Here is a 5547-nt window from a genome sequence, read left to right on the forward strand (position 1 = left end):
TAATATTATGTGTGTGGCTCTTTCGAGCCTCTTAAATAAAGCTTGTATGTTTATGGTTATGTTGTGATGCCATCGATGTATCTATACATATCGGCATGCCATGCGTACGTGTGTCTTACTTGATATGTATGGGGTTCGAATACCTAGTCGTGAACTTTAGTAGCACTCCTTACAAGGAAATGCCCCTTTGTGATCCAACGAGCCTTGGTAGTTCGCTACTGCTCCGGACACATTGGTTGACCGGCATGTGTCCTTCTTAGCTGCTGTGTCTGTCCCCTTTGGGGAAATGTCACGCGACGTAATGGAGTCCTTGTAGCTTGCTACGACTCGTCTACGTTCGTTGATGACCGACACCTGCTTTGTTGGGTCATGTATGTATGTCCTTGTGCGGAACTGCCACTTTGGTTTATGACTAGACATGTCGATCCGGATTCTTTGACATTGAATTGCTAGCGACACTATCGCATACGTGAGTCAAAAGACGCAAACGGTCCCGGCTAAGGTAAGGCTGCAACCGTGGAGTTAACCATGCGTGAGACCACAAAGGGATGCGATGTGTTACAGGCTGAATTCCTATGGCTTAGGATCGGGGTCCCGACAACAACGCATGTACGTGATCCCCGTAAGATCTGACGTGGCAAGCTGATGTGGCATCATACACATACACATGGCACTTGTGATGACATGGAAACCTCGATGACGTGGATTCCATTAGGATCTGATGTGGCACAAAAGAAATGTTTAAAAAAATTGGGCCTTGTCCCCATCGCGTTTTTAAATGAGCCAAGCTCAAACAATTTGAGCCCATTTATGTGGGAAAAAATTCAGCCTTTCAACCAATTTCAATTTTTGTTCAAATTTTCATGGGCCAAAGAAATTTTGCCTCTCCTGTTTTCATATCAATTCATTTAACAATATCCAACATGGTACAATATTCAACTTTACATCAACGGAAACTTCATATGAGGTCCCCTAAACTTACAATATACCCAACATAAAGCTTTCAAGCTGCTAAATACTCGAAGACAGTTGCAGACAAAAACTAGCATTGCACACAATCTTACAAAGTAGCACACAAAATAAACTTGCTTTCTCTTCAAAATATTTGTGTGCGTCGTCTCCCTTCTAACCACTTGGTCCACATAGAGCCTTCTTTGGCAGGTGATGAGCATTGGGTTGCAATATACCAATAAAATATCAAAACTTCTATACAACTAATTCTAAAGAATTACTAGTTTAGATCAAACGACATTTATAGTATGCAAAGTTGTTTCTCAAAGAAACAAAAGTTGAAAGAGCATTCTAAAATCAATCTAGTAACTAGACTAACATACAAATGTAGATTGACTAAAAACAAGATCAACAATTACTTTAGTGAAATATAATGAGTAGTACTATTTGAAGAAGGTTGTGTCGTTTGCACAAATGACCAACCAGAACAACAATTATTCCAGTCTAATAATTTATTACTGGATCACATAACATTGTAGGGATCTAATAATATTTGAAGAAGGTTTCTAACATGACTGATCAGCAAATAATTACGCATGACTTCGATACATCAAGCCGCAGACTCAAAAAATGGCAAAAGATACTAACCGGCTATAGGTGCATGCGCATATACCATGAGCAACAGATCAAGCAGTACAACGATAAAAAAAACACAACATGCAAGTTTGTTTGATGCACAAAAACATATTTCAATGGTCCATTACTGTTCCACAGCACAAGTAAATCCAATTGTAGTAATATCAGGTCATAACCCATTCTAAAATTCTAGGGAAGGTGTATCTGTTTATAGTGAAGAAGTGCCAATAACTAGATTGAGTGAAACAAACATGGTCACAAACCCAAACTGGATCAAGTGAAATAAGTAACCAATTGAGCTAGTCAAATATGCATCTAAAAGGTAATTCTATTCCTTTTCAAATTTAGTACCACAAACACACCATTTTAGACATTCAGACAAACATCTGGTGTGCACAAAAGCCTGACAAACTTCCAACAAATTGGATGGGATAGAACAAATCAAAGTAGGTTTGAACGGTACCAACATGGTGACAGAAGATGGGGACAGTAGGTTTGACGAAGCGAAGGAGGAGCGACAAACAGAGGGCTATACCAACATCAACGACGAGTGGAAACGAGAAACACCACCTGTTAGAAAGAGAAAAAACATGGTAAAACCCGAGCTGGATCAAGTGAAACAAACTGAGGGCTATATCAACATCAACGACAAGTGGAAACGAGCAACACCACCTGTTAGAAAGAGAAACAAACATGGTCAACACCAACTGTCAGGTCAACACATCAAATGGTGTTTTAACCATTGATTGAGGGAAAAACAATCAAGTGACCTAATTTATTTATTTTGACAAATAAAAATAACCTTTCCTGTCCATTCTAGAGGTTAGTAAAACGTTTAAATTTTGTAACATCATCTCAACCATTTAGATATGTTCACATAAGTTTTTACAATCTAGATCGCATTTAGATACATCATAATGTAATTAGTCTGTATGTGGCAAGTTTGTTCTCCCCTACAATCTAGTCTGAATGTTGTGGAAATATTACATGGCTGCCAAATATAAAACAAAAAACAAAATGTAATCACTGATATGCTAGAATTTTACTATCATAATTATTTTTTTCTGATAAGTCTGAAACTTTGCTTGATCTATTTCACATATTGTAATACGGGGGACTAAGTTGCCAATCACCATGGAAATATAACTGATAGAGCAAACAAAGATAGTGATAGCTAGTTGACAACTATTCGAAATACTACAAAGAGAGAAACATCCTTACGTTATCAATGAAACTAAATTAAATTATGAAGCCTCGGTGCTTGCCTCACATGAGCAGGTAGCCGGATCCATGGGCGCTAGAGTCGGTGCCGATGGCATGTCAAGACTTCTCCTCCTAGACATGCGACTGAACTATTGGCGAACACAGTAGAGGCGTTGCCATCATCACCTGAGAAACCTACAAGATAGACTTGTGTTGTTTGATTCGGTGAGCGCTTTCTTGTGTGCTCTTGCGGGTCACTGGATGGAAACATCAAACATGTGTAAATGAGTGTAGTACTGCAGAAGGGAGAAGCTGGACTATGTATTATCATCATTGAAGAATAAAACTGAAATAAATCTTAACTCTCACCCTCTCGTTCTCTCTTTTCAATGAATGAATACAACATGCTAGCATATCAGTATTCTTATCATGGATCTTGAGGGACAGGACAAACTGAAAGGACCAGACATTGCATGCGAAATGAACAAACATAACCAAATTTACCGCTATTTATTTACATATTTCTATCAATTTTGTTTGGATTCTTAGTTCAAAACCTGAACCTGTAGCTAAAAAAAGAACAACATTGAAGCATATGGATCGAAGGTAGACACCTAATGCTGATGCACAAATAGAGGGTGGTATAATATGAACCTTATATAATCAGGTTCTTAATAAGATTTCTACATAAGCTTTAGCACTACCACTCATGCATCGACACAGTTTGTATGTTTGAAACCGGGTCACCTTGACATACTTTGATGCTTGAATAGTATGCTGCATCGAGGTGGTGAAAACCACACAAAAATCCAAAATCAATCCCAAGTTGCGTATATCTAGTGACTGAAATGATGCCATGTGGAAGTCCAAAGTACCGACAAACGTATGTGGTTAAATGTCACTCACTCGTGCTCTGAAACACAAGACATAGTTGCATTACCTCAGTTTGAAGTTGTGGAAGGAACAAACTGCATGGGTTTGCGGCTCTGGGCTTCCTGTGGAAAACGAGGAGCATAAACGAAAGAAGAGCCGTGCAGGTGGAGGAAGAGCTCGATGCTAGCAGCGTGGCTACCGTAAGTTCCAGCAGGCTCATCGTGTTGACCCGGGAACTGGCACAACGGACGGGGAATCGGCGACAGAGCTAGCGAAAGAGATGGACTGGGGGTGTGGCGCTCTGGTAGACGCATGGCATAGTTCCTTCCTTGACAAACCTGGTGGAGAAGGAGAGACAGGGCCGACACCATGATAGTGAAGATGTCGATGAGAGGAGCCGACACACGCATTCGCCAAGTGGGCCGCCGATCCCCGTTGCCCGGTTAGTCGTTGCTAGGCAAGCAGCTACCGACGCGCATCATCGCAGGTCGGCAAGGTCTCTGACCGCCACATATTGCTTCCGCTCCAGATCTGGCGCTACTCCATCTTGGGTCCGCGCCAGGACCATGCCCCATCGGCGACGAGATGGCATCCGCAGGTGCCTAAGTGGGGAGGGAGGCTGTTCTGAGCATGTGGATTGGCGAGGGGAGGGAGGCGGCTGGGAAGGATTGGGAGAGAGATGGGCAAAGGGAGAAGGAGCGGCTGCGGGACTTGGCTAGGGTTTCGGGATAGAGATTAGAGAGGCGCGCCGCTATGGGCTGTGTACTTGTGGGCTGGCTCTTAAAATTTTGCATCGCCGCGTAAGTCACTCGAAAATTTTCTTATCCGCGCGCATTGGTTCCACTTTTGGATTTCAGTTTCTTTTTCCCTTATGGCTGCTAGTGGAACCTACTTTCGTGTCTTGTGAGCCTAGTTTTGATGGATGATTGAAAATTATGGAACCTTCACGGATATAGATCGATCTATGATAGCTTCCATGAATGTTATCATTAGTCCATCCTAGATTAACAGGTTTTCTCATAGTGATACAATGTCGTTGGTCCCAAGCTAACCACATGCACGAAACACAGGTCAAAGTAAGTCAATGGAGGCACGTGTCGGCGGGGCAAATCTGAAATGATGTCTGCAATGGAATCCAATAACGGTCAGGGTTGGATCGTGACATACTTCTTTTTTGACTGATTAATCACTCGTAACTATGGAAATGTCACTCTGCTCCTAGATTTGTGTTATCCAAGGAGGAAGAAAGTGAAATGACCGGAACTAGAGCTCATCGGCTCGCGTCAGCGTGAAGACGCTATCTCCGATACCCCCTTGTCTTTCGGGTCAACCCTGTAGGCTAGCAGGTCCCGCATGGCAGTTGGTCCCCACGCATCATATATGGGTCCTGCCAAAGACAACTACATCTCATATGCTAGGTGTAGATATACTTTGTTGGTCCTACACATGTATGATAAATTGACAAGTATGCCCGACACATAAACAAAATTACTACACATATAGATGACACATGGGCCAAATTGCAGAGGTGTCTGCCCAGTCACCCATATTCAAGCCCATGACCTTATTAATTTGGTCATGATGAACCCAAAATAAGGCCGCCGATAGTGATATACATTCTATGACCAATTAATTTGATGATGCAACGACCATTTTGCCAAAAAATCGTCACAATTTTCTACAGTTTGGACCTCCTTAGACCTCCTTGGATACTCATTGACAATTTTGGAAATTTTGGTCATAAATCAATGACCAATTGACCATGGTCGTTAAATTTTGTCATAAACAGACATATTTCTTGTAGTGACAGTTTGGGTAGGCAAACAGTGTTCGATTGAGCTGACATTTTGAGGGGATCTCACGAACACGTGTGTCTACTTGTTT

At 41.8% G+C, this 5547-nt stretch overlaps 1 long non-coding RNA gene across 2 annotated transcripts; it reads right to left on the reverse strand.

Moving 5' to 3' along the window:
- Positions 1-891: 891 nt before the first annotated feature.
- Positions 892-4451, reverse strand: LOC123444482. 2 transcript variants are annotated; one of them, XR_006631006.1, is made up of 4 exons: positions 3863-4451; positions 2858-3785; positions 2055-2157; positions 892-1152 (listed from the first exon to the last, which is right to left on the reverse strand). It is a non-coding gene; the product is annotated as an uncharacterized LOC123444482 (long non-coding RNA). The 2 variants fall into 2 exon arrangements; XR_006631005.1 differs by having other exon boundaries at positions 2858-4450.
- Positions 4452-5547: the final 1096 nt, after the last annotated feature.

Source organism: Hordeum vulgare, chromosome 3H, assembly GCF_904849725.1.
Source record: "Hordeum vulgare subsp. vulgare chromosome 3H, MorexV3_pseudomolecules_assembly, whole genome shotgun sequence".
Taxonomy (NCBI): domain Eukaryota; kingdom Viridiplantae; phylum Streptophyta; class Magnoliopsida; order Poales; family Poaceae; genus Hordeum; species Hordeum vulgare.